This window comes from Miniopterus schreibersii (assembly GCF_964146895.1).
Source record: "Miniopterus schreibersii genome assembly, chromosome: 2".
In the NCBI taxonomy this organism is placed as follows: domain Eukaryota; kingdom Metazoa; phylum Chordata; class Mammalia; order Chiroptera; family Miniopteridae; genus Miniopterus; species Miniopterus schreibersii.
Window position 1 is genome coordinate 100,771,078 of NC_138102.1, and position 11,639 is coordinate 100,782,716.

An 11,639-nucleotide genomic window follows, 5' to 3' on the forward strand; every position below is an offset into this window, starting at 1 on the left:
GACTTTAAACCCCTCCCTACTCACACACCCAACCCCATTAGAAACGGAACTGATTCCTTTTAAAAGCGGAAAGTGATAGTTGCTCTATAGGGTCCCAAGAGGAAATGCCAATTCAAAGCAGTGGCCCGGCTCTGTAATTTCTCCAACACTGTAGTACATGTCTGATCAAGAAAGTCTGAGATCCAAATCGCAGCAGTATTGAATCCCCACCAAGTGTCAGAGCCTGCTCTAGGAGCTTCACATATATCCTGCTTCACTTGCTGTGGTAGAAAATAAAGCCATATTTAAGTTATTACACAAAAAAATCTAATTTGAGCTTTCATTCTGATTGTGAGAAGTCCATTCGTTATCCTTTGAGCTCTCCTTTCCTTGGAAAGTAGAACCCTCACGTGCTTACTTTGCTCAAATGTCAGTCCTGTTTACTGCTGTTGTGCAGAGAAGAGACTGAGATGTCTGATTTGCCTACCTACGATTCCAGCCTCTGCTCTGGTGACAGTGGCACAGAAAAAAGGAAGTGAGCTCTTAGGTCAAAGGTTTGAAGGCCTCACCACTACAGGCAGCTGCACAGATTGGAGGGAGAGCGATGAACCATGGTTAGCACTGGTCTCTCCACACTATAGGAGACTGGGTTCCCAGTTACAACTCTAGTGACAGATATTTCCATTTACAGTTAATCAACAATTTCTCTTAAAGAACCTCAAGATGGTGCGTCAGGAGAGAGTGCAACATCATGGCTCTGTTCCCAACTGGCCTTCCCTTAAGACAAGATCTGCCCTGGTCTGGGGCATGGCTCACTGGCCCAGAGTTTTCACTCCAGCACCATCACCACCATCCTGATGAATTTCTTCTTGAGGGCCATCATTGTCCATTTCTGACCACTCAGCTTAGTTGGGGCCATCCCAGCACATCAAAATAGTTATAATAACTTGAAACCCCAAAGGAAAGGAGTTAGGATTTCTGATTTACCAGGGAAATCCTTGGTCTTTTTGCATAGTTGCCCACCTCCTCTTCAGCAACCATCACATTCCATTCCCAAATTTGCTGATGGCAAGACAGAGCCCCTTGCCTTAGCCAAGCTAAAAAAGGTCTGTTCAACTCAACTGCTCAAGATTCAGGGGCTTACTGTGCCTTACAGCCACACATCTAAAAGAGGTATAAGTAGTACCAGTTATATTTATGACATAAAAGCTATAGCATTTGGTGACCAAAAAGCCAGGTGGAGGAAATGCTGAAAACCCCTGCTGGGGGCTGGGCATTCAAAGGGCTCACCAGAATGTTTTTTTAATCGAAACCACTGAGCCCAGGCTGCTGAAATGGCCCATACAGAAAAGGCAACAGGCTGAAATCAATCTGAACCTGTAGCAGGCCAGAGCCTGGGGAACTAGAATCAGAGGACAACGTAGGGACTGAGGAGCTGGCTGTGGAGCAGAGACTAACTCCTGCACAGTAAGTGCCTGTCAGCAAAACCTCTAAGTAAGGGGAGTGACACCCTGAGCTACACTAGCCATCCTGCACCTTAAAGACTCTACAGAAGAGTCTGGAGCAAGACTAGGTAACTATAAGGTGGCAAAATAGCTGACAAGAGGAGGTGGTCCATGGAGACCCTCAGATCAACCATCTACCTAAGGACAACAGAGCCAAACCTAGATGGCTCCTCACATTGAGTGATACACAAGCACCTCCCAAGAGAACTGAAATCAGCACACAAAACAGAGAGCCTCAGACAACAAAAGCTGCCCAGAAGAAATTCACTTGATTGACTGTCTTTTTTTCTTCTGTTTGTTTTTGTGTGTGTGTTTTGGTTTGGTTTTGGTTTTTTGTGTTTGTTTGTTTGTGTTTGTGTTTGTTTATTTGTTTTTTCTCTTTTCTCCTTAGGAAGAAGAGAAAGGGGGCAAAATTTATTTGTCTTTTCTTCTTTTTGAAATTTTATAATAATTTTTTTTTTAATTTTTTAAAAAACATTTTTAACTAATTTTTTTCTTTTTTTTAATAAAAGAATTTCATCTTGCTTAGCTTGTTTTTAGTTTGTTTTGCTTATTTGCTTTGTTGTGTTTTATCCTTGCTTCTACTATCAAGACTTTCTTGATATCCCTGCTTAAGGACTGGGACTTTATCATTATAACCAAGTTTACTGCTTTCCTCTACAGTTTCCACCAAATCTCTTACCAGACTCCCTCCCTGCCTGGGCTATATCTCTCTCTCTCCTCTCGATCCATTGGCATAACTTTTTTTCTTTTTCTTTTTTCTTTTGTTCTTTTGTTATTCTCCCTTCTTTCTTTCTGTCTTTTTGTTCAATTGTTAGTTTCTCTTATTCTCTTTATTGTATTTTTATTTTTCTCATTTCAACTATTATCCTATTCCTATTCACTCCCTTAATTTTTTGCTGGCCCTTCTTTCAGAATCTTTTCTCTGCCTTTGTTATCTCCCAGTAGCTTCTCTATTTTTCACATTTTAGTTTATTATTATTTTCAAAATTTTCACCACTATTAACAACAATATACATCTCTCTCTCTAAGGGACACTTTTCTTTCTTTTTTTTAGCTTTTTTTGTGTGTGTTCTCCCTTCACTTTCCCAGTTCTATTTTCACGTGGGCTGTTTTCATTGTCACTGTCAAGATAGTTTGTAATATACTCCTGTTTCCTGGAAGTTTAGTTGTGTATTGTCCTGACTTGCTAGCACCCATACAACAACTTACATGACGAGGTTAGGGCTGAGACACAGTTAGCCAACCTGAGAGAAGAGTCCTCCCAAGGACTGATCAATGACAATCTAGACCCAACCACAACAGGAGAGCATAAAGAAACCACAAAAGAAACACCCACAAGACGGACATTCCTAGAGCAAAGAGCTCAGAAGTATAAGGAAAACACACATCGGGGCTCCACTGGACCCACAAGACAAAATCCCATCCCACAAGAATAGGAGACAGCAAATATATCTAATATATAGATACAAACACTAAGGCCTACCAAAATGGGGAGACAGAGAAACAACACCCAAATTAAAGAAAAGGAAACATCTCCAGAAGAAGTCTTTGATGAGAGGGAGTTAAGCAAGTTATCAGAAACAGAGTTCAGAGTATTGATGATGAAGATGTTCAAGGAACTTAAAGAGAAAAACAAGGCAATAGAGGATAAGATAGAGGACTTTAGGAAAAACATGAAAAAAGAGATACATAACATAAACAAAAATCAGAAATAAAGAATGCTGTATCTGATATCAAGAATACACTGGAAGGAATTAAAAGCAGGCTCAATGAAGCAGAGGATAGAGTAAGTGACTTAGAAGACAAGGTAGAAAAAAAACACTCAATCCGAGCAGCAAAAAGAAAAAACACTTAAAAAGCATGAGGACAGTCTAAGGGAGCTCTGGGACAACATGAAGTGAAACAATATTCGCATTATAGGAGTGCCAGAGGGGGAGGAAAGAGAGCAAGGGATAGAGAACTTGGTGGAGGAAATAATGATAGAAAACTTCCCTAGGCTGGCAGAGGAGAAAGCCCCACAAGCTCAGGAAGCACAGAGGGTTCCAAACAAAAGGGATCCAAAGAGACCCACTCCAAGATACATCATAATTAAAATGGCAAATGTCAAGGACAAAGAGAAAATAGTAAGGGCTGCAAGAGAGAGACAAGCAGTGACCCACAAGGGAACCCCAATAAGGCTGACAGTTGATTTCGCAACAGAAACCCCTCAGGCCAGAAGGGAGTGGCATGAAGTTCTCAAAGTAATGAAAGGCAAGAACATGCAACCAAGATTGCTTTATCCAGCAAGGCTATCATTTAAAATCGAAGGTGAAATAAAGAGCTTCCCAGACAAAAGAAGGCTAAAGGAGTTCAGTACCACCAAACCAGCATTGCAAGAAATGCTAAAAGGACTGCTTTAAGAAAAAGAAAGAATAGTGAAAGGTACATCAGCATAAAGGGGGAAAATGGCATTAAATAAGTTTATATCAATAGTAATCTTAAATGTAAACAGAATAAATGGTCCAATCAAAAGACATAGGGTACCTGAATGAATAAGGAAAAAGGACCCAAATATATGCTGTCTACAAGAGACCCACCTGAGAGCAAAAGACTCACAAAGGCTAAAAGTGAAGGGATGGAGTAAAATATTCCATGCAAATGGAAAGGAAAAGAAAGCTGGAGTAGCAATTCTTATTTCTGACAAAAGAGACTTCAAAATAAAGGCCATAACAAGAGACAAAGATGGTCACTACATAATACTAAAGGGATCAATCCAACAGGAGGAAATAACCCTTATAAACATTTATGCACCCAATATAGGTGCACCTAAATATATAAAAAATTTCTTGGTGCACTTTAAGGGGGAGGTTGACAGCAACACAATCATAGTGGGGGACTTTAACACCCCACTGTCAGCACTAGACAGATCATCAAGACAAAAAATCAACAGAAAAACACAGACCTTAAATGACTCACTAGACCTAATGGATTTAATTGACATTTACAGAACATTTCATCCCAAAGCAGCAGAATACACATTCTTCTCAAGTGCACATGGAACATTCTCAAAAATAGACCACATGTTAGGGCACAAGGCAAGTCTCTACAAATACAAGAAGATTGAAATCATATCAAGCATCTTCTCAGATCACAATGCCATGAAACTAGAAATCAACCACTATAAAAAAACTCAAAAATATTCAAACTCATGGAGGCTAAATAGCATGTTATCAAACAATGAATGGGTTACCAAGGAGATCAAGGAAGAAATCAAACACTTCATGGAAAGTAACGAAAATGAACAGACAACAACCCAAAATCTATGGGACACAATGATAAGCAGTCCTGAGAGGAAAATTCATAGCATTACAGGCCTATCTCAAGAAACAAGAAAAAGATCTAATGAACCATCTAACACAACAACTAAAATAACTAGAACGAGAACAGAAAGAAAAGCCCCGAGGAAGTAGAAGAAAGGAAATAATAAAAATCAGAGCAGAAATTGATGATATAGAGACAGTACAAAAAATCAATGAAACCAAGAGCTGGTTCTTTGAAAAGGTAAATAAGATTGATGCACCTTTAGCCAGACTCACTAAGAAACAAAGAGAGAGGACCCAAATAAATACAATCAGAAATGAAAGAGGCGATATAACAACAGACCCAACAGAAATACAAAGGATTGTAAGAAAATACTATGAGCAACTATATGCCAACAAATTGGACAACATGGGGGAAATGGACAAATTTCTAGAAGCATACAACCTTCCAAAGCTGAATCAAGAAGAGGCAGAAAACCTGAATAGTCAGATAACAACTAATGAAATTGAAGTAGTAATCAAAAAACTCCCAGCAAACAAAAGTCCTGGACCAGATGGATTTACAGACGAGTTTTACCAAACATTCAAAGAAGAATTAAAACCTATTCTATTCAAACTATTCCATAAAATTCAAGAGGAGGGAAAACTCCCAAACTCTTTTTATGAGGCCAGCATCATCCTACTCCCAAAACCAGATAAAGACACTACAAAGAAAGAAAATTACAGACCAATATCCCTGATGAACAATCCTCACTAAAACATTAGCAAGCCAGATCCAGCAATACATTAAAAAGATCATACATCGTGACCAAGTGGGATTTATTCCGGGGATGCAAGGCTGGTACAACATCCACAAATCAATAAATGTGATACATCACAGAAACAAAATGAAGGACAAAAATTATATGATCATATCAATAGATGCAGAAAAAGTATTCGACAAAATCCAGCACCCATTTCTGATAAAAACTCTCAGCAAAGTGGGAATAGAGGGATCATACCTCAACATAATAAAGGCCATATATGACAGACCTACAGCCAACATCATACTCAATGGGAAAAACTAAAACCATTTCCATTGAAAACAGGAACAAGACAGGGGTGTCCACTTTCACCACTCTTATTCAATGCAGTGGTGGAAGTCCTAGCAACAGCCATCAGACAGGAAGAAAACATAAAAGGTATCCAAATTGGAAAGGAGGAAGTAAAACTGTCATTATTTGCAGATGACATGATATTGTACATAGAAAACCCTACAGACTCCATCAAAGTACTACTAGATTGATAAATGAATTTCGCAAGGTAGCTGGATACAAAATCAACATCCGGAAATCAATGGCATTCTTATACACCAACAATGAACTTTCAGAGAGAGAAACTAAAAAAAATACCATTTACGATTGCAACTAAAAAAATAAGATACCTAGGAATAAACTTAACCAAGGATGTAAAAGACCTGTACTCGGAAAACTACATGACACTGAAAAAAGAAATAGAGGAAGATTTAAACAAGTGGAAGAATATACCATGCTTATGGACTGGAAGAATTAATATCATTAAAATGTCCATACTACCCAAAGCAATTTATAAATTCAATGCAATTCCTATTAAAATACCAACAGCATATTTCACAGACCTAGAACAAGCATTTCGAAAATTTATATGGAACCAAAAAAGACCCCAAATTACTGAAGCCATCTTGAGAAAAAGAACAGAGTGGGAGGGATCACATTACCGGATTTCAAACTGTATTACAAAGCCATTGTAATCAAAACAGCTTGGTATTGGTACAACAACAGGCATATAGATCAATGGAACAGAACAGAGACCCAGAAATAAACTCATGCCATTATGGTCAGTTACTATTTGACAAAGGAGGCAAGAGCATCCAATGGAGTAAGGACAGTCTCTTCAATAAGTGGTGCTGGGAAAACTGGACAAATACATGCAAAAAAATGAAACTAGACCACCAACTTTCACCATACACAAAAATAAATTCAAAATGGATAAAAGACTTAAATGTTAGTCATGAAACCATAAAAATCCTGGAAGAAAACATAAGCAGTAAAGTCACAGACATTCCACATAGTGGAATTTTTACTGATACATCTCCTAGGGCAAGAGAAACAAAAGAAAAAAATAAACATATGGGACTACATCAAACTAAAAAGCTTCTGCACAGCAAAAGAAAACAGCCTCAAAATACAAAGGAACCCCACGGTCTGGGAAAACGTATTTGCCAAGAATGTATCTGATAAGGGGCTAATTTCCAAAGTGTACAAAGAACTCATACTACTCAGCAAAAGGAAGACAAACAACCCAATTAAGAAATGGGCAAAGCACTTGAATAGACCCTTCTCCAAAGAGGACATACAGATGGCCAAGAGGCACATGAGAAAATGCTCAACATCGCTAATCATCAGAGAGATGCAAATTAAAACCACAATGAGGTACCACTTCACACCTGTAAGAATAGCTGCCATCCACAAATCAACAAACAACTCCTGCTGGCAAGGATGTGGAGAAAGGGGGACCCTAGTACACTGCTGGTGGGAATGCAGACTGGTGCAGCCACTACGGAAAACAGTATGGAGGTTCCTCAAAAGATTAAAAATGGAGCTGCCTTTTGACCCAGTGATTCCACTCCTAGGAATGTATCCTAAGAATCCTGAAACACTAATTAGAAAGAATATATGCACCCCTATGTTCATAGCAGCACAGTTTACAATAGCTAAGATCTGGAAACAGCCCAAGTGCCCATCAGTAGATGAGTGGATAAAGAAGCTGTGGGACATATACACCATGGAATACTATGCAGCTGTAAAGAAGAAGAATCTCATACCCTTTGGGACAGTATGGATGGACCTGGAGAAAATTATGCTAAGTGAAATAAGCCAGGCAGAGAAAGAAAAACATCACATGATTTCGCTTATATGTGGAATCTAAAGAACTTAATAAACAGATGAACAGAATAAATTCAATGACATGGAAGCATAGATCAGACTGATGAATATCAGAGGGATGGAGGAGGGCGGGTGGGTGGAGGGGGAGAGAGTAACCAAAGAATTTATATGCATATATGCACAACCCAAGGACATGGACAATGGTGGGGAGGGGGACTGGGGAGGGGGATAGGATGGAGTGGAATGAGTCATTGGGGAGAAAAAGGGACATCTGTAATATTTTAAATAAACAAAAAAAAATAATTAATTTAAAAAAAAAGGAACAAAGACACAAAAAAAGTATGCAGTGGTTTTTAAAAATAGTCAGGTGGAAGCTCTGGATGTCAAGTTCAAGAGAAGAATGTGAGCTTGAGATTTGGGAATGATTGGTCTATTTGTGGTAGCTGAGACACAGTGTGATGTGATTGGGGGGAAGAAGGGAACTGAGATGGAACCTGAGGGCCATTTGAGAAGCAAGCCCTCCAAGGAAACTGGGAAGGAGCTCTTAGGGTAGTAGAAAGACAGATTTGTGTCACAACCCAAACGGAGAGAACATTTCTAGAAGGAGGAATTTGTTCAACAGTGTTCAAGGCAACAGAAGTCAAGAAACAAGGGCTAAAGTCAGGCTATGAATTTCTCAGCTAGACAGGACCTATTCAGGTCTGTTTGGCATATTATTGACCAAGGTCATGTGAGTAGATTACATTTCCTTTCAACAATTTGTATTTGGAGTTGTATCATTACATTCTTATCAACACAGTATTGACAATTACCTACTAAGCAGTAATTGGTGTAACTGAGGTCCTTTCATCACATCTTACTTTGTTGATTTTATCAGAAGCCAAAAAAGTCACTTGCCTTTGATACAAACAAAATCTTGTAGCTACTATATTCTGTTTTTAATTTAATTTTTCCATCACCATTTCTCCCCCCGATAGCCTCTTCCACCCCCACCCACACCCCCTGGCCCCTGCAATCACCGCACTGTTGTCCATGACAATGAGTAGATACTATATTCTGTTTTGGCTTTGACACTTGACTATGGCATTGCCCAGTACAGCAGGCATTCTTCTGAGTTCAGTATGTCTGTTTATGTGTCAGGTGATGGCTCAATTCTCCAACTCTTTTTATTGGAATACTAGGAAATCTTATTTTAAACAATATGTTATGACAGTGTTTGGTCTCACTTAACTGGGCATATTGTTTATATATTTAGTCCACTTATTTTCCCTTTTCTGACATTAAAGTATTTCTTCTTGGAGCCAATGTGATCATAAACAGAAATGCAGATACAGGCAGTGAAATCAAGTGTCAGTACTTGATTAAAAGACAATTCAGAATATGCTTATGTTAACACTTCTAGGTCATTGAACTGAAAACATAAAATGTCATAATTCTCCTGAAGAGCTTGCCCAGGAGAATACACCTTGCTGACCCACATTTCAAAAACACTGCCAGGAAGACTGTGCCCAGTGAATGGCTCCTCCTTTCATGCCTAGATTTTATTTTCAATGTCAGAGTCTTTGAGGGAAGAAGGCATGAGTGTCAGCCTTCGAGGAGCAACAAGAGTCGGTGGTAGTTACTGGTTTGTGCTGACTCCCATAGACATGGTTTTAGAATCATTTTTACTCCTTTCATATGTTCCCTTCTTTTCTTACCATATAAACGGAAACTTCTTTGATAATTAACTATGGCGTGTTAACTTTTGCTTCATCTACAGTGCCCAGTACAATGACAGATTCCAACGACAGTTGGTTAAGGCTTCTTTTGTTTAATACATACTCAAGCAGTTAATATGATTTGGAAAAAAAGAAAAAGGCTTGGATAATGATTATCACCATGGAGATATGCATTGAAATAAATTAAGGAGACCTGGCTTTCTCCTTGTGGAAGAGTAGGGGCCGCAAAGCCTCGAAGTATATCAGATACTAATTCTTACTGCCCCTAAGAACAAACATCTTCTAAAGCCCCTTTCTTTCTACAGACTTTCATGAGAAGCCCTGGCCTGGGGACAAGGAGGTCACTAAAGCTATTTACTGATATTTTCTTCTCCTTTTGAGCACCTGATAGGATTGAGCTTCTCTGCAAGGTCCCGTGACTTGCTGGTGGGCCAAATACCAGCAGAAGAGGCATACATAGTTCCTAGGGGAAACCTTTAAAAGCCGGTGTCAGGTCCACTACATTCTCCTCTCTGCCCCAATGCCAGCAATAATATTCAGATGATGGCTCCATTCATCTGTGCCCACGAGTGAAAGTGATAGGGGGTAAAGCCCCCCAGTGACCATAGATGGACAGGTAGTTCAAGAAATAAGTAAACCTTTGCTGTTTTAAGGTATTGAGATTTGGTGCATGATGTTGATTTTATAGAGGTCAAACAACTGAAGTGGTCATTGTACTCCTGACAGTGAAGAGAGTTGACCAAAGGGTCTCAAGCCAGCCAAAACATTTAGCCAGTGGGTTCAACTAGCACAAACCTAGGTTATTTTAGTGACAGTAATTAAGATTACACAGTGCCTTACAATTCTCAAAAGCAGTTTTGCATAGATTATTTAACATACTCTTCCTTGTGTTCAGGGGGTAGTCAGACCTCTACCTCTTTCTCCCAGACCAACTCTTCCTCCTCAGTCAGGTGCTCTCATTGTTCTGTCCTACTTTGGGTATGTAGGACACCGCATCGTGTTCATTTCTGGACACCTTCTTTCCAATATCCACACTCCACAGTTTCAGATTCATAGTAAGTGCTTTATAAATCCTCATTTGAAGAAGTGGAGAAGTGCGTTAAGCAGCAACTCCAAGGTTACAAGCTGATAAGCAGTGATCAGGATTCAAATCTAAGACTTCACTGTCATTTACCGAGCGCTGAGGAGGAGAAAGCAGCTCTGACATCCAGGTGCTGGCCTGGATGTTGCTGTGAGCTCTTCTGGACTGTCACCACGGTGTTCTGTGAAATAAAAAACAATTTCACAGAACACCAACATCAGAGAAGGCTATTCTGTGACAATGATCCCGACAAAAACAAGACCACTCCATATTCTTGTCCGAACAGAGACAGAACCTGAACATTATCTAAACCAAAAAATTGACCCAAAATGCGATGGCTTTTGCTTCTTATCAATGATGGCTTTAGCCTCCATCTAGTCTTCACTCCTAAGTAAGATTCATTAAGACGTCCGGTCTCAGAATTACCCCATGCCCTAATAGCATCTGATCCAGTGCAGGCTTTGCTTTCTCGAACTCTTCTCAAATCACAGAACGTAGGTCCAAATCCCAAAATAAATTCTAAACATCTTGCGCTGCGATACTCCATGGTTCCCCATGAATGCACTCCTCCTCGCTATGAGCTACCCGAGGTGGCAAACCCAACTCGGTGAGTCAGATGTGTTCCCGGTGGGCTCAGGGCAGCGCTGTATGTACACGTGGAGGGTTTTGTTACAACAATCCCGAAAGACTGTTACCCCCACTCGATAAACAGAGAAATGGAGGTTCACATAGATGAAATACTTTGCCAAGTTCACACCGGCAGGAAGAACCAGAGAACGCGTTTCAGCCGAAGGCTAACGCAGCCGGGCACTCTGTCCTGCGCCCCGCGCCCCCACGCGCCCCTCCTCTGCGTTTCTTCCTAGGACCCTTGCCCCGCGGGCCGCAACGCCACGGGGAGGTGCAGGGCAAACATGCTATTTTGCAAGAGATCCCCGGTGTGCTTCTGCGAAAACCTGCACCGGGCCCAAGCTTGCCCGGCAGCCGCAGAGCCGGCGAGCGCGCCCGGGCGAGGCCGAGCGCGGAGCCCAGCGGCCTCCCCGGGCCTCGGAGCGGGGCGGGGCCGAGCGGAACCCAGCGCTAGACCGGCCCCCGGGCCCCGCCTCCTTGCGAGCGGTGCGGGGTCAGCGGGGGGCGGTGCGGGGGGCGGTGCG